This window comes from Dendropsophus ebraccatus, chromosome 1, assembly GCF_027789765.1.
Source record: "Dendropsophus ebraccatus isolate aDenEbr1 chromosome 1, aDenEbr1.pat, whole genome shotgun sequence".
NCBI classification, from domain to species: domain Eukaryota; kingdom Metazoa; phylum Chordata; class Amphibia; order Anura; family Hylidae; genus Dendropsophus; species Dendropsophus ebraccatus.
The window spans coordinates 21,959,444-21,978,366 of record NC_091454.1 but is presented as its reverse complement, the minus strand read 5'-3'; the positions used below and the strand labels follow the sequence as shown (position 1 = coordinate 21,978,366).

Sequence of the window (18,923 nt, the reverse complement as noted above, 5' to 3'; positions counted from 1 at the left end):
CTGCACGCGGTACTTGGGGCAGTGTGGCTTGATCAATTCACATACAGAATTCTGATGTTTTTTATGCAGCCGAGAGGTACTAGTATCAGCCATAGGTGTGAGGTGCAGCACTCTTTTTCTTCCCTGAACCGAGTTATCAGATTAGCTAATAATTTGTAAATCTCTTGAGAGATTCTGATCGTCAGTCTGAACATTCAGGCAAATAGAAAAATCTAGCCATATGTACACAGCTTTTAAAAACATAAAGATCTTTGGTACCTGTGAATATTAAACTTCATATTAGACGTTTTGGCAAAACCCAATGATTTTTGGGAGGATTGGCCAACCGTCCAATGTATACAGAGTTTCCCAATTCTCCTTCGATAGATGATGTCAGGGCAGAAAAGGATTGGTAATGTTCCAGTTCTACTGCCTGATCCTTTCGTTTTTGAGGAGAGAAGCCACCAGAAAAGTCAAGTATATGTATGGAGGGATAGCTGTCAAATGAGTAAGAGAGGCTTAAGGGTCCTGTTAGCAGGAGCAAGCGAGCAGGTGAGCTTACTGCCGTCGCTATACCATGCATAGACAGCGAGCGGGTAAGATCAAGGAGAGCTGTGGGGGGGCTGCCCAGGCATGATCGTTAAATCGCCCGGGCAGCCTATAGAAGATATCGGCCGCTCCTGTAGCGCTGGGCGACTGCAGCAGATCGCTGCTATTTGGATTCTTGGTCTTTTAACATGTTGAAAGACACTGAAAGACAAACAAAAATTTTTTGAACGATTTTTCGAACAATTTTCACTGACCTGTAAGTCAGCGCTCGCTTGCTCCTCGTTCTCTGCTTACTGTTGGCACTATTACACATGTCAACAGCGAACGGGTTAATGCGTCTGGGCAGCTCATAGGAAATAGCGGCGGTCTGCTGCCACCGCTCATATTACGCAGAGCGACGGCAGCAGATCGCTCCTATCATTGTCAACAGACAATGGCGGTTGGCTGAACACTTAAGGTCCTATTACATGAAGCAATTATCGGACGGACACTTAGTGTAAAAGACAATGATCAGCCGACATGCTCGATGTCGGCTGATCATTGTCTTTATTACACAAAACGATTATCGGCTGTAATGGCCAATAATCGGCCAAATACGTCCGATAATTTGTATAATAGGACCTTAAGTATTCAGCCAAGTGCAATTGTATGTCTATGGCCATCTTTAGAGGAACTGCCCGAAGCTATATTTGTAACATTGTCTGCCATGTGTTATAGAGCCCATCAACAATCTATGGGGGAGCATCATCAATGGTCAGCAATACAAAGACAGACACTCGCACCCGTCTATGGTATAGCTTCTCGTTTCAAGTTGTTGATGACATCAAGCATAGGGGATACTATTGTACCAGTTAAAAAAACTCTGAATACCAGTAACTATACTCTTTGATATCCTTCTCCGTGGTGTTAATGGGTCATGGTCTACCATCACAATGTTCTCTTTCATAGCTTTAATCTGTATAAAACATACACACTTTTTTTTTATATATATATATATATATATATATATATATATATATATATATATAGAATATGTATATGTCCATCACGTCAACCAAAAATAAATGAGTTTTCTTACAGAACCCTATCTACTGACGGTGCCTTTTGTTCTGTACCGGAATAAATTATATATTTTTTTCTCTCAGCAGGCACGGGGCCCTTGAAATGGACGCCTTGTAGCTGAGCTCCATAGGACCCGGTTTTCTCAAGGTAAACAATACGTTGTATATAAAATTCATTGTAATCTACTAATGCATTGCCTGGCAGTATCTACAATCCCCTTCTGCCAGACTCTGATGTAAAGCTGTAAACATAGTGTTTTTTCCATGGTATTCTTCCGTAGAAACATTAAAGTGAATTTTTATTGCCTAGTAGGTAAGAGTGAAATATGATCAATGCGAAAAATGAATTGCGTATAGTTGGATATGTGTAATGACAGATTTCAGTTTCTTGTGGATTACCATTCCACGGTGTCGTCCAGTCCATGAGGACTATGAGGCCCATTGGGAGTAGGTGGGTAGAAGCTTCTCTATGTTGAGAAATTGGAGTAAAGAATGTGGCCAGTGATCCATTCATTCTGTATTGTTGCTAGAAACATTGCCGATTGCTGAGCTTGGCAAAGTTAATAAGCCACATAGACAACAAATGGATTGTTGGCCACACATGCACATTACACTATGTTTGGAGGAATGGAGCACTGGCAGCTCACGTACGCTCTACCCTGTTTATGTGGAGGACAATTTTCCTTTGTTCTATGGTTTACGATCAGTTTACTACCCTTGATGTTGGTAATACCTCTTTAAATTTCATTAATAAGGCTTCCTGTAGCCACCCCTTACTGCTTACAGTTTTATTATAGAGTTAAATGGTTGAATAGTATACAGTAAGCTCATGAGCTCCATCTAGTGGTGGTTGCTGACAACCAGAATGTTACATGTAGCTTAATGGTTTATCTTTGCATCTAGTTAAAAAATGTAATGTGGGAGAGAAGTTGAGTTAAAAATTATGCCCTGTCCCATGTTGGCAATTTTAGGTGACGATACACGTATAGTAAATGCAAATACAGCTAAGAGGAAAACTATAAATAAAAGATTGTTTGTCCTTAGGTTGCTGATTGTCAGAAATTGGAACTCTGCGGGGAAATTACATGTTAAAGCATGGAGGGAGATGGTGACCATGTACAATAAGTACGAGATGGCTTATAAGCGTTGTATGGATTAATTTAATAAGAGAGCCCGAGGGGGGGGGGGGGTAGGTAGGGGTATGGGGGGGGGGAAATATGTATGTATTGATTGTGTAACTATGATGTTCCATTGGTTTTGTATGTAATGATATATGAGAATAAAAATTGCTTATATAAAAAAAAAATGTAATGTGTTAAAAGATGGACATTCATTGCACTATTTAAGGCGGTTGTTTGGAGATAGAAACTTTTTTATTTAAAGGGAAATAGTGGCTTGAAAAGAGGGATACTTACCTACTTGACTGCTGCTGTTCCATCTGTGCACTATTACCTACTGCTTACCTCTTCCTAGTACCTATTGTGATCTGCAGGAAATGGTGCTGATGGTAGCTAGTGGTTGGCTGAGTGACCTTACTTAACGTGTTTCCCTGAAAATAAGACATGTTCCTAAAATAAGACACCCCAGCTAGCCTATCAACTAGCCTAAACTAAGGCACCCCCAAAAGTAAAGCCGCTAACAACCCAACTGACCCAGCCCACCCCCCACTCACCTAATCCCCTCGTGGACCTTGACAGCCGGCGGCGCAGATGCACTGGTCCATGTCCCCCACGTCCAGATGTCCTGCCGCACCGCCACATGTCCCGACGTCCCAACACACGCACCGATGTCCCGCTGCACCGCTGCAAGTTCCGCCGCATGCTCCTGGTCTCCTGGTCCTGCTGTGGCCCAACCTGCGGGGGAGGGGTTCGGAGATGGCCAAGGGGAGAGCCCCCGGGGGGAGAGAGCCCTGGGTAGAGAAAGCCACGGGGGAGGGAGCCCAGGCGGGAGTCTGGGGGGAGAGAAAGAAGACATCACCCAAAAATAAGAAATAGTGCCTCTTTGGGAGGAAAAATTAATATTAAGGCCGTGTCTTATTTTTGGCGAAACACGGTGTGGACCAGGAAACTGTGAGGAGTAGATATTTAGATACCATTGGAAAAGTTGCAGGGGGAGATTGGGCCGGCTATATTATGTTTTTTAAACTCCTGTAACTCCTGTAAAAAAAAAAAAAAAATTCTGTTACCATTCAATCACTTTAACCTTAGCCAGGTAAAAATTGTTCTATGACGCACACTTCAGCTGCCCTCGGCAGATATTGACGGCCTGCTGCAAGTTTTAGTTGTTTTTCCCTATAATTTATTTAAAGCCACCACTAGCTTTAGTATATAGCATACAGCTATTGGATGTAGGCACTCACCGTACCCCAGAGGATTAGGTAATGGATGCATTGTTCATATCCGTTATTGCCATTTGATCCTACTATTAAAGAAAATATGGAGGAAATATAAACTTTGCCCCCTTTGCAATGATACAATTCGTTCCTTTCAATCCCAAGCGCGGTCTGACTGCCAAATGTCTGTGTGATGCTGAACTCCAATCCTGCGGCCTGTGAAGAGCTTTTTATTTGGATGATAGATCATTAGAGATTATTACTGCATTATGTTGTCATCATTAGTCACAACATCAAAGGGAAAGGAGACGCTTTGAGTTGATGGAACTTTACAATTAGCACCAAAGGTAAATGGGATGAAAAGTTGCAAAATAAAAAATCAATTCTCAAAGTCGTAATTTTGCCCATTTGATCCTGCGATATTGTAGGTTCACATATATTTATGTTGTTTTTTATATAACCTACATAAAAATAATGAAACTTTGCAAGTATATATCACGAGTCCTAGTTTTAAAAACTTAGAGAATTCTAAGCCCATTGATTTTAGAAGATGGAGTGTAATGTTTCATATGTCCTGAGGGGGCAGTGTTGGGGAATTAAACACTTTATGCTAGGTTCCTTCACAGATTACAGCCGATCGCTGGAGGTCCAAGCAAAAATATACCTTTTGATTAGGGTCAGGGAAGACTTGTAGCAAAAAAATTTTTTTAAAGCAGAGAATCCTGAAGCCATTGGGATTCTTCCAGATGTCTTAAGGTGGCCATCGAACTCTAATAACTGACAGCCGAGCAATGAGTAATCTCTCCCATCCATCGCCTGTCCTCCCAATATACAGGAATGTTCAGGATGGCCCTCTAAGTGGAGCGGTATACCTCAGCCAGAGCTTATCTCTCCCAGAACAAAGGAGTCAGGTGGTGATTTTTCCATCACATCCAAACCCTATCTTCACCGACATCATCTGTCAGTGATCAATCAGGACAGCCTCATACATCTCATGCCGATGGCTGAACCCGTCAAACACCGTCAAAAGTCTAAGGTATATTGGGACCTTTGGGATCCTCACAGCTTCTGATGAGGGCTTAGTAGGAGGAATCTTAAATGTCTCCTCAGATTGGTACTTCCTATTTGTATTACTGAGGGCCTTGTAGAATCAATGGAGCCGTGTTGCGGGGGGGAGGAGTGTGGGAACCGTGCAGCATCTCTAAAAAGGACCAAGCCATCAATATCCCCGTGCCAGCACCAATCGATTGGTCGAACTAGTTAAATTACTTAAATGTATGGTTGCTTCCTGACTCTCCACTAACAGATGATGTCCATGATGAGAAGGGTTAAACATGTTGTATTTCAACTGCCTGACCCTTTTGATCTTGGAAAGATAAGCTGCCATCAAAACTGTCTGGCAGTGGCTTACTTCTCCACTCTATATGGAGAACATCTGAACATTCACGACTGGTCCTGCCAAATATTTGCAATGAGATTTGAAGAGATAGCTGTCACCAAAATGAACATTTGGCTAACAGCTATTGAAGGTGTATGGCCACTTTAAGAAAAGTAGTTTTTACCACCCGTAGAGGGATTATCCATGCTCAGAAAAACATGGTTGCTTACCTCCAGAAACAGCACTTGGTGTGGGGTTTTTGCAGCTCAGTTCCATTGAACTGAAAGGAGCAGAATCGCAATACCACATACAACCTGAGGACAGGGGTGGTGCTGTTGTTGGAAGAAAGTAGCTGTGTTTTTTCTAATCCCGGAAAACCCCTTTAAGGATTTTTTATAAAATATCTTGCTAAGCACCAAGTCTGCCTTCTCTGATCATTGGTGATTGCTAAGGAAAGCTACGTATGGCCATATATACACAGTGGCCTCTACAGGAGAAATGTGGTATTACATGGCCCCCCTTGAATTGAATAACCAGCCATGTCCCGGGTCCTCCACTGTGGTATTGAGAGGGCGGTCTTCAGTAGGGCACCCCCAATCTAAGACCTTTTGGGTTGTCTTCCAGGTCCAATATTTTAGAGCTAGCCTTAATAATGTGATGTTTGTACCTTGTAAGGAGGCACAGAAGGTTTCCTAAAGCAATGTGTTACATATTCATCTCCGCTACTATGGACACTGAGTTTTCCTTTTATCTCATGTTCCTTTAACATCAGCGAGGAGCTCTCATTATCTGTGTGGACCTCACATATTAAAGGATTAGATTGTAAGCTTAACGGGTCAGAGGTGACCTACATTGTAAACATGTCAGCGTCCTATGCACATAAATTATTCTCTTTTTTTATATATTGACTTTAGCTGTTTGACTAATGTATTGCTCTAAGAACAACATACGGAGAATCTGTGCAGGTCACGGCCACGGGAAGAAATGACTTTTTTCTTTGTGTAGTCAGGGGTGAGAGGTCTTTGTCTCTTATCATTTGTTATTGCCTGGGCCCATAGTCTGTTGTTTTCTTATTACTACATGTCCTATCACTTTTGCTTTTATTGAGTGGCTTTTTTTTTTCTCTCTATAAAATAAATAAATTTTTTAAAAAAATTCTCTAATATTAGCAATGTCTATAAATCTATCCAATAAGTTTTTCCATAGGAACCACTACAAGTAATGAAGTCGACCATGTTGCCTTCATTATAGTGACATCCTTATAACTCAATGGCAATCCATAGCTTAGTGCTTTTCTGGAACTGCTGTCTAACTTTTATAGGGTCCCATAGACCAGGGACCCCAACTTTCTTTCTACCAGGGACCGACTTCAGGCTAGACCTACTGTATGTTTCCATGGCCCCGCAGGGGTGGGCCTTTGGTTTTATGGGGGAGGGGTATGGAGAGGGTTGGCATTTAGTATCATCTATTTATGAAGTTTATAATGTGAATGTAGGCAAAGTATTGCCCCTAGTATTGTTGTTAATCCCCCCTGAAGCTCCTAGTATTGCAGTTAATGCCCCTCCCGTGTACCCCTTATATTATAGTTAACCCCCACCCCAATGCATCCAGTATTGTAGTTAATCCCCCGTGAAGCTCCTAGTTTTGTAGTGAACCCTATGATGCCTCCAGTATTGCAGTTAACGTCCCTCTCGGGCCTCCCTTATATTATAGTTAACCCCTCCCCCAAATGCCTCTAGTCAGCCCTTAATAAAAATAATAAATACCCCACTCTCCTTTCTCCTTCACCTGCAGTCTATCCCAACTGCAGTCTATCACCTCCTATAGGCGGCGCACAATGAAATGACATCATAGGAGAAGACTTGAACCACCCTGGCGTACAGGGGCAGGAAGTCAATGCTTCTCTATGCTACGAAATGCACGTACAGGAGCAGGGCTGTACCTCTAGACTCCCTGCTCCTGTACAGTAGTGAGTGGTGATGCATACATTGTATGTGTCGCCAGTCGCCATCCCAAGAATTATGCACCACGACCACGGACCAGAACTACCCCCCCCCTCCACGACCTGGTTCTGGTCTGCAGACTGGCGGTTGGGGACCCCTGCCATAGACGTCCATAGCCGATATCTGGGATTGTGTGGCCTTATAAATCATCATTGGTTGGCTGTGTAAACAAGGGGTGTGTGTGGCGGACAATGATAAGTGAGGGGCTGCCTAAGTGTTCCAGCAATTGTTCATGTTGCCCTATTGTGGTGGGGTGGTTTACACTGTTTGCAAAGGGTAACCAAGAGCCTCATTATTTTTGTGGAAATTTTTTTGGGCAGTTGGGGGGGGGGGCTGCTTTTAATGGAGAAGTCCGGCGAAAATTTTTATTAAAGTATTGGACCCCAAAACTTATACAAATCTCCAATATACACTTATTACAGGAAATGCTTATAAAGTGCTTTTTTCCCTGCACTTACTACTGCATCAAGGCTTCACTTCCTGGATAAAATGGTGATGTCACGACCCGACTCCCAGAGCTGTGTGGGCTGTGGCTACTGGAGAGGATGATGGCAGAGGGATGCTCAGTGTCCATCCAGTGCCCTTTGTCCCTTAGTGTCCTCCTGCCATCATCCTCTCCAGCAGCCACAACCCGCACAGCTCTGGGAGTTGGGTCGTGACATCACCATGTTATCCAGGAAGTGACATCACCATGTTATCCAGGAAGTGAAGCTTTGATAGCTTTATAAGCATTTCCTGTAATAAGTGTATATTGGTGATTTGTATAACTTTTGGGGGGCAATACAATACTTCAATAAAAAATTTCACTGGGCTTCTCCTTTAACTATTTTTATGTCTGTAGTGGATTTGTATCTTGCCATTGCGGTGAGCTGTTGCATTTTTCTGTGTTTTCATGTCGCCCTGGCCGCATAATCATTGAGCCATGTAAAAGGCCGCCCATCTAATAAATTGGCGCTAATATCAGACATGGATCTACCTGTCAAAAAACACATGTGCATGTATATACTGAATAGAGCTGAGTAAACTTTTAACATGCTTGGGTTCGTCCAAACCCGAGCGTAGGGAGTCCTGGAAAACATGGATACAGCCATACTTGGATCTGTGTACGCAATGGACAGTTATTGGCACAAAACTGTGGTGGTCCAAGAATTCAAATAGATCTGTTCTTTTTCTAAAAACAGGGCCACTCCTGTCCATGTCATGTGTCAGGATTGCTGCTCAAGCCTAATCAAATGTATACGACTGAGATGCAATTTTAGATACAACCCTCTGCTATGGGTGGCGCTGTTTCTGCACAACTCCTTTAATCTACAAATGAAGTGTTGAATTGTAATACAACATCTGATTTCTTTCCATGCTGCTCAGGCCTTATACCCCACAGACGTTACTTGTAAGCAGACAGAGAACTCTGCAGGCTGTTTCCTTTTTTTTAATTGATGTATGATTAATCAAATGATTTGCTAGGACACGGGCAGATTGCTGCTAGCATTGCTGGAACTGAGGAGTCGTTTGTTATACCCAGATATGGCAGAAAAGAGGACATGTTGTCATAGTCGTCCTGTGAGCAAGAGTAAAAAAAATTATATTGTATTAGGCTAAGTTGGCGTGTTCTGGCCCTGGTGTAACCAGCCTAAGGTCAATATGGGGCATGCGGAAGGTAATGACATCGCCAGGGGGAGGTCATGATGTGGCCAGAGGGAGGTCATTATGAGGCCAGGCTGAGGTCATGACGTGGCCAGAGTGATGTGATGAAGTAGCCAGGGTAAGGTTATGACACGGCCAGGGTGAGGTGATGATGTGTCCAGAGTGAGATGATAATGTGGCCAGGGTGAGGTGATGATGTGACCAGAGGGACGTCATTATGTGGCCAGGGTCAGGGCTGTCTTAACAGCATTATGGGCCCCTGGGCAGAGGTGCGAATTGCACCTTTGCATATAGTGCCCCACATAGTAGCCAATGCCCCCATATAGTGCCCCACATAGTAGCCAATGCCCCCATATAGTGCCCCCAATAGTAGCCAATCCCCCCATATAGTGCCCCCCATAGTAGCCAATCCCCCCATAGTAGCCAGTGCCCCCCATAGTAGCCAGTGCCCCCCATAGTAGCCAGTGCCCCTCATAGTAGCCAGTGCCCCCCATAGTAGCCAGAGCCCCGCATAGTAGCCAGTGACCCCCATAGTAGCCAGTGCCCCCCATAGTAACCAGTTATTCACCCGTCTGCCGGCCCCAGCAGCTGATGTCACCCGGCAGCGCACACTCCTGTAATCCTCCGGGCACAGGCGGCGGGGTACAGAGAGACTGCCTGTGCCGGAAGTGTCCTGCAGCCTCTATCATGAATGATAGAGGCTGCACAACACATCCGGGACACAGTCTGCGTCTCTGTACCCCACTGCCTGTGCCCGGAGGATGACAGGAGTGCGCGCTGCCGGGAGACATCAGCTGCTGGGGCCGGCGGACGGGTGAGTTCCGGGACCGCCCACCCAGCCCCCCCCCCCTTTTATCGCTGCTTAGCTGAGCCGATCAGAAGCCCAGGAAAGTGCTGCTCATTTATAGGACGCACTTAGTTTTTCCTCCCACTTTGGGAGGAAAAAAAGTGCGTCTTATAAAGCGAAAAATACGTGTATGTCACATGATGTGGCCAGAGTGAGGTGATGATGTGGCCAGGGGGAGGTCATTATGTGGCCAGGGTAAGGTGATGATGTGGCCAGGGTGAGGTGAAAATTTGTGTGAGGTCATGATGTGGCCAGGGTAACGTGATAATGTGGCCAGGATGAGGTCATGACGTGGCCAGGGTGAGGTCATGATGTGGCCACACTCGATGGTAAAGTGTCTACAACTCTATGTAGCAAACTTTCGGCAGAATTGTGGGACATTTACTGTAATAAATGTGGCCCAATGTGTGTCACCAATGGTGGTGGTCAGACTCTATTAAGAAAAATCAAGGCCCTTTTACATGGAACGATTATCGTGTAAAGGTGTCAGCTACCAGCCGAAGAGCAGGAAAACTTTGGCTGATCACATCTTTTGTTTGGCCGGTAAAAACGATGGATCGTTCCTTTGGAATGCACTGCATACGAGCACCAATCTCGCTGTTTTGCGTCCTCACACGGCATATTGGGCCTCGTAAAAAGGCCCTAAGTGTCACATCCAAGCTGTCAACACCATTCAACTAGAAGGTAATCACTAAATACAATTTAAAGCCAGTTATAACTCCCTATACTGATCAGCGTACTGGTCATTGGTTGCCGCGGGACCCTGTGTACTTGTAGACACAGAACCATTTTTCTATATATATTTCTAGCCCCCTGGAGACTTGCATTTAATAGGGCCGTGTCTGTACTTAATTGTAGCGTCTTTAATTCCACCCACCGGTATTGTATTGTCAGGCCTGTAATAACCTAGTTTAGCGTAAATTTGTACGAGAGTAAAGGCGCCGAATGTGAACCGCTGAAATTACAGTTATTATTCTGGAATTGTGCAATGCTCCGCAAGCATCAGACTTCAGGAACTTATTGTCTGTAAACAGAATTTCAAGCCTAAACTCTGCAGATTTCATTCTCCGTGGACACGACGCATTGAAATTATAGTCATTCAAGAAAGACCACTTAAAATAAGAAATTTTCGCTTTATGTTCATTATAGAGAAGAGGAGAAGACTATTATGTTCTCCTGTAGTGAGGATGATGACCCCTTCTACATAAGGAAGGTTTTTTTGTTTACTTTATAATAGATTATGACGGTAGGAACGTCACGTAGGCTTCTGACATATATATTGCTTAAAGACTTTTTTTTTTTAGGCAAAATTGATCAATCACTGATCATCACCCAGCACCCAATGGCGATCAGCTGATTAAGTGAATAGGAGCTGAATGGAGTCAACTGATTTATTGTGTAGTGTGGGTGCCAAGGCCACTACACATCTAATTGGTGGGATAGGCATCAATTAGTTTTGACCAGAAATTCCTTTAAATGGAGGTTTAGAGTGTTACACAACTCTTTGCAGCACTTCTGATACTGGGATATAGTTAAACGTAGCTATACATGGCTGTCTGAAAGACATGGCTACCATCTTCCAGAAAGTCAAAAGAGTGTTAAAAGAGGTCTGACGATAGTTAAAATTTTCCAACAGGCAGGGACAGGGAGAAACATAATAAAAACGCTTAACCTACCTCTCCTCGTGTCCCCGAAAGCACTGCCTTGCCACTTCAGGACCCCCACTGGGCTTCACGATCCATGGCGCCAGTTGATGGATTGCCGACTCAGTCAAAACAGTGACTGGGGGTGAACACCACTGCAGCCACTGATTGGCTGATAGGGCAATTCATCAGCCAGGTCATGATGACATTGGAACTTGGAGGAAAATTAAATCCGGTTGGGATCCTGGAGTCTTTGTGGGCAAGGTAAGAGGTAAGTTACACTTTATAATGTCCCCCCATGCTCCTGCCTGTTGGAAATTTTTAAAATCCAGTAGACTTCTCCTTTAAGGCTATGTTCACACTACTTAAAAGTATGGCCGTTGTTGCCATCGGAACGGCTGGTCTCTCACAGCGTGTGAACATAGCCTAAGACTGCGACTGATCAGTTGGAAGACAACGGCACCGCCATGCCTTCCTTTCCCCATTTTGTGTCTGTCTGAGCAGGACTGCTCCATAGACTGAAATTATGCCGCTGTCCAGGTCACGTGACACATATCCGGGCAAGGACTTCTCCAGACTTGCTCTCTCGATCGGTCATGGTCTGAACACTCACACCCCTGCCAATCAAAACTTTGAGAAAATCTGTAAAAAAAAAAAAACACATAGGGCCACATGTATCATCCGGCGAAAGGATGATTTTCGGCGGAAAGTGCCGATTTGCGTATTTTTTTATACGTAAATTGCCGATCTGCGAATAAAATATTCGCAAATCGGCACTTTCCGCCGAGTACGCCAGGGGGGCGGAAAGGGGGCGTGTAGTGGGCGGAACGGAGGGCGCGGACTCAGAGTCCGCGCGATTTACCATCCGTTCCGCCCTAATGTACGCCGAAAACCTACACCAGTCCTCAGCTGGCGTAGGTTTTCGGCGGTGCGCACCGGCGCGCACGGGATTTATGTAGAGGCAGTCCGCCTCTACATAAATCCCCGTAGCGCCGGAGCTGCGGGGGCATTTATAAGTACCGCCGTAAAAAAGGCCGGACTTAATAAATGCCCCCCCATAGGATCCAATACAGTTGCTCTGTGGATGTATGGTTGAGATTTTGGAAATTTCATCCACTTTGCCTTAAATTTTTCGGATTTCCAAATTTTGTTTTGAATCTGATACATGTGGCCGGACTATAAAACATTCTCATTCCAAAACATTGTGAATAGATAAATCAAAGGTGCCTGGAAAATTCTATACCGTCAACTTCACAGGATAATATAGCTGTGAGTTAGTCTATTGTTGGCCTATTTCAGCAATTTGTTCTATTCATGCCTGGTTAAAAAAAAAAACGTTGATATGGTGGATTAAGTGACAGAGAAGGAATTTATACTGAAATTACTGCAATGGCTTTAGGACATTTATAAGTGACAGCTATATGATATGTAGATATTAGGGGTTTACCTCTATTTGCATGTCTTCACGAGAACTGAGAATCCGGTAATACCTTGAAATACCATGGCGGGATGAAGACGTCTTATCGGTAATCAGATGCAGATGAGTCCATGTGGAAATGACTTATTTATTTGGCTAACTCCTCTTCATCTTGGATGTTTGGTTAACCTCATTGCTGACCCTATTATTTGCTTGATGAATAGCCTGTTCTAAAAACAGCAGTCAAAATCTCCCGAATCACACGTGTCTATACGGTTGGGTTTAATAATTGGTTGAATCTGGATGATGGAATCCGGAATTTAGATTATGTCAAATATTTAAGGACATGATGGCAAAAAATTTCTTATTAGACATTGCAGGAGCAATTCCTCCCCAAGTGGTGCAATGGCCTACTAAGGGGCGGCTGAGGTGCCTGTGCAGAGAAGTGTTGGCACCTTGAGGGTAACATTGCCCTTCTCTCTGACCAGTGGAGAGAAGAAAAAGAGGTACCTGGGTAGGTATCCTGGTGCTGCTAAAAATTCTTTCACTAGTGGAGTATAAAAAATAAAACTGTTGATTTATTGGATAAAATTAGTAAAAATGTAAATAAAATTAGCAATTGTGCATTTCGGGAGTTCCATCTCCCTTCATCAGATTGCATATTGAAGGGAGATGGAAGTCCCGAAACGTGTAATTGCTAATTTTGTGTACATTTTTACTGATTTTATCCAATAAATCAGCCAATTTATGTTTGTTACTCCACTCATTCTTCTCTCTTCTGCATGAAACCATGGGCCCCAACACAAGGAGAGTCCCCTTTCCTTGATCCTTCGGCCGACAGCCATCATCCAACGCTATGAGCTACCCCAAAGGGGGGGGGGGATATGCATAGAGCCCAAGAGACGCCATGCTCCTGGCCCTTTTCTTTTCTTATTTCTCTCTGACCAGGCATGGGACACCAATAACGCCCTTAGTGAGCAATAGAGATAAGCGAACCGGGTTCGAGTTCGAGTCGATCCAAACCCGAACGATCGGCATTTGATTAGCAGTGGCTGCTGAACTTGGATAAAGCTCTAAGGTTGTCTGGAAAACATGGATACAGCCAATGACTATATCCATGTTTTCCACATAGCCTTAGGGCTTTATCCAACTTCAGCAGCCACCGCTAATCAAATGCCGAAAGTTCGGGTTCGGATCGACTCGAGCATGCTCAAGGTTCGCTCATCTCTAGTGAGCAACTGTACTGTAATTTTTAGCACTGGTGATAGATATATGTATGTTGAAGATTGTAAAAAGTCATGTTGGGTTCACACTGTGTTTTTGCTGTTTTTTTCCCCCCATGAATTGGATCCGTTAAACACTGATGCATTTGTGTGCATTTGTGTGCATCTTTTTTTATTCACTTTTCCAATGACTTCCATTGTAAAAAGAAGGGAACCGTTCTTTTTTTTTTTTTTTTTGTGTAGGTCAACCACGTTTTTATGTACGCTAAAAAAAATTATGTTTTGAATTTGATCCTTTTTTTATAATAGAAGTCAATGGAAAAACATATCAAAACTGATGCACACAAATGCATGTTTTTTTAATGTTTTTTTTCCATTAAATAGACCTGGTAATTGAAGCCTAAAAAAGTGCATTAAATGGTACCATTTAAAAAAACATACAAAAAAAAAAAAAAATGTAAAGTTTTATTTCTTGATAAAAAAAGAAAATCCAAAAAGTCAGTCGGCAGAAATCACTGTGTTGTGAAGGGTTAAAACTAAAAAGAGGAAGCCTCTTTGATGAGTGTCTGTTCTCATAATGTCCCACAAACCATAGTACCCTACTAATTTAAAATCTATTTACCACCGCCGCCTGGCTGGCAGTGCCAAGCCACAGTCCATTAAATGATTAGAGGAAAAAAATGAATTATTACATGTCATTGTATTTTGTGTGTGTGTTACATCAGGATATTTGAGGGCAGCCGATATCTCTGTTTGATTGTATATAATGAAGTGAAACCAACGTCTATCACTCTGCAGTGTTATTCTAATATCTAATGAATAGATGGGCATTGTTGCTACAGTACATTGGGTATAATGATGTGGAACAAGTATCATTTACACAGCAAATAGCTCTATTAATCCCAATAGTTTAGGTAAAAAAAAAATAAAAAAATTCAAGTGCGTAGAACTCTTTTTAATAGTTAGCCTTTCATTTTTTCGAGAACTGATAAGTAACTGCCAAATAACATAAGGCTGAATTCACTACAGGACCCTTATACGTTTGTCAGCCGTACCCGCTGCTTGTGGTGGGTTCGTCCATCAGTATAAGGTGTATAGGGCTCTCCCGACTGTCCATCAATGGATGATGATCGGTGGAGATAGGGGTTGGGCTTGATGAAAAATCACTGCCTGATCCCTTTTTTCTCAGAGAGAAAAGCCGTCACTAAAGCTCCCTGGCTGTGGCTTAACCTTCCACTCCCCATAAGGAGCACAGGAACACTCAGCTTTGCTGAACGTTCCTGCATATGGGAATGACGGGAATATAACTGTTGGCTAAACAAAGGCTTATGCCTACCTTTAGATTCTAGACACATGAAATCCAGTGGACCCCAGTGTAAGTTAGTGGGGTCCATGTCTATGGCAGAACATAGTTGGTTCCATTGTGAATGTCATTTTCACATTTTGGTGCAGAATTTCCTCACGTTATACATTTATCCACAAAAATGCTGCCGATTTGGACCTTTCTAAGACTACTTGACACCCCGATTACATATGAGGGAAGCCCCCTTCCTCTTTCAGCAATACAGCAGGAGCCCACAATCATTAAGGCCTACCTGTAAGAAAAATTTGCATGCAGAAAAATCGGTGGAATATAATAGTACCAGCAAAGTGTACTGTATACCTCTATATAACTGTATTCTCAATCCTGACTGTCTTGTTATCCACATGGCAGGTCATGGAGGTCAATGATGTGTAGTATGATTTACAGCTACTCCATGTAACGTTCCACCTCTCAGGGACTCTGCAATCCACCACCTGAGGCAAGATACTCATCTCACCTCATGGCACATACTACCCTGCCAGAATGTGATGTGAATGCCCCCTTGAGAGGTTCCTCGTAGATCAGTGTGTTGATTTTCTTATTTACTTAGAAAAAGAGAAGTTAAACCCCGATTGGTTGTTACCAGACACCAGGAAACTTTCTCTGACTATACTTTTTTTTTCCATATGAGAATCCTTTTGTTTTTAACCTGTGGTGAAATTTATCAAGCTCATCTAGCATCGATAGCGATAAAGAGATGAAATCTCCGATGACAACATTTCAGCTGGAGACGATGCTTTCAGCGTGTTCTGCTATTCTTTCCTCTGCAGCAAAGATAATATGATAGAAAGCTTTCACACTCTCTAAAGGATGGCAACTATTATGCCCGGTGATGGAGCCGCAACCTGATTGTGGGGCTTTAAAGATTTTGAGATACGACTTAATGATTACCAGTTCAGAAGGGACAGAAACTTAAACTTTTGCTGTCTGCCTCTCGAAAGGTTTTTGAAAACCTTTGAATAATTATTATTTTTGAGCTTTCTTTTATTCAAAGTGTTATTGTAATGAAAAAACTTTGCAAATCTATTGTGATGATGGACGTTCAGTGGCTAAACCATTCATCCAAGATGTCTAGAAGAAAATTAAGGATGAGTTTCCCGGTGTTATTGGTTAAGATATTGGAGGTACAGTGGTGGCAAGCGATACTAGGGTTCATGGCTATGTTACCTATACAGTTCGGTGTGTTGTGCATACAGTATGCAAAGTGCACACCTTTTACTAAGGAGGCAGGCAACTTAATGTTTTTGGTCATGGCCATGACTTAGAATGCAGTGTGGGCGCAAAAACCTAAGACGGTAGAGCCTCATCCATACACTATGCACCCATCATCTACACACTATGCACAATCACTTGAGACACCACTAACATACACAAACACACATTACTGACACAGACACTGACTGACACATACACACCGCACTTACAGCTCAGTACTCTTCCTCTTCCCCTCTGTGAGGCAGCTCTACACACTGTGAGGTTGAGGACCTTCAGGTCATGTGATCAGGTCCTTCATCCCTCTCTCTAGAGGATGCTCACAGGTCCTGCTCCCTCTCCTATGTCTTTTGATGTTCAGTGCTTACCTTGCACTACAGGGAGCGGGCTGAACATCAGAACACCGAGCCCTGAGCTGATGTCGGCCTTGTAATGGTGCATAACGCACTGGAAATGCATTGGCATTTATTGGTGGTGCCGCTGTGCAGTGTGCTTTTTGCTGGTGTTTTGCAATAAACCCTGGATTTTGTTTTACCGCACCCTGGACTCAAGTTGGCCTCTCTGTGTATGCTTTATGGGAGCTAGACATAGCTCCCAACTGTCCCGGATCCGGCGGGACAGTCCCAGTTTTGGGGGGAGGTCCCGCCTTCCCAGGATGACCTCTATGTGTTGCTTCGCTTTGGCTGTCCAGGCATGATGGGAATTGTAGTTATGCAGCAGCTGGAGGGCCAAAGGTTCCCCATCTCTGGTCTAGGACATCAAAAAGGAAACATCTCAGATAACCCTCTTTCTTATAATTAGATGACTCTGCTTCCTCTACCCCAGTCTACACATAAAAGTGAACTGCTGAAACAATGAAATAGGAAGTAGCCTGATGTGTGCTCCGTTGTCAGTATAAAAATTGGACTAGCGATAGTTCTGAAAAAAGCAAGGGTACTATTAGACGGGCCGATGACGGCCCAACCAATAATGTAAACGAGCGCTAATCTGCTAGATCAGATCTGCTAGTTCGTTTAGTGAGCCTATTACACAGCTCGATAATCTTGTAGCAAGGGCTGCACAGCCATTGTTAGTGATGTCTGTGCAGAGCTTGCTGTAAACTGTTAATACTTCACCTGTCCCCGCTCCTGGTCTTCTCCTTCCCTCGGCTTGTTTCCCAGTGCTGTAGCTTCAGAACAGTCTGTGAACTGATAGGCCACTCAGCCAATCACAGGCCAGGACTGCCGAGGAGGGCAGAAGAAGACCAGAGCATGAAAAGGTTATGTATTAACAGTTTATTTAATCATTAGCTGTTGTTACACGTTACGATGATCGTAGCCGATAATCGACTGAATTCAGCCGATTTTCACTCCATGTAAGGGTATGTTCACACTGAGTAAAACAGGGGAAAGTTCCGCCGCAGAATCGCAGTGTGTCATTGCCCGTCTATGGGAGAGCACGCGCTCCGCTCAAAGAACTGACATATCGATTCTTTGAGCGGAAAGGGGAGGAAGCGGACGCGCGTGCGCCCTCCCATTCACTCACTACAGGACACTCAGCACTGCGGGATTCCGCCGTATTTGCCCAGTGTGAACATACCCTAATTAGGCCCTAAGAGAAGCTAATCTAATAGACAAACCTAATTACGTAATAATGCAACGTTTCAATCCCATTGTGGAATTAAGACGTCGCTATTCACCCATATGTATGTAAATGTTAGGAGCATGAATTTTTCCAGGCCTCCTATATTAAATTTAGCTGAACCTGTAGCCTGAATATCCCCACTTAAAGGCAACAACTTCTTATCGTAATCGATTATATCGTAAATGAAAGCAAAATCAGTTTAGGGTGTACTGTTTCTTTAAGAAAATGCTAATTGAGTCAATTATCTATTAAATTAAGATCTCTGCTAAATTTGGCTCTAAAGCTACCCTTGAGGACCAAACTGTGTAGCCGGCTATTACAAGTGCTTAACTTCAAATTTGTTTGTACAAAGAGATTAACTCTACTAGCGTGGAACCCAGCGCGTTTTAAGTATCTCCGATATTAACGTTACAAGGCGGGATTGTTTTTTGGGGGGGGCTTGCAGTCAGAATTTTGGCTGATCAAAAAGCGATGGATGAGACGCTGCGCTAATCTGTTGCTATTCACCAATTATTTTTTTTCACTCACACCTCATTTATCTTCGTAGTATGGATTGTATGTGTATGATAGAGAGTGGGCTTAATGCATATCATCACAGGTAATGAAGGATTCATTGATTGTATGTTTGCCATAAGTCTGCTTGCAATCA

The 18,923-nt window shown here is 43.4% G+C and overlaps 1 protein-coding gene across 4 annotated transcripts in view; it reads left to right on the top strand.

Moving 5' to 3' along the window:
- The window catches only part of SGCD (sarcoglycan delta), a 474,695-nt gene that overhangs the window by 128,719 nt on the left and 327,053 nt on the right, over nucleotides 1-18,923 (top strand). For 2 of the 4 annotated variants that reach the window (XM_069968891.1, XM_069968908.1), the window contains exon 2: nucleotides 1,677-1,737. The gene's annotated coding sequence lies outside the window, so the exon portion shown is untranslated. Of the gene's footprint in view, nucleotides 1-1,673; nucleotides 1,738-18,923 lie in introns of all 4 variants that reach the window. The other 2 variants (XM_069968911.1, XM_069968901.1) reach the window with 1 other exon arrangement.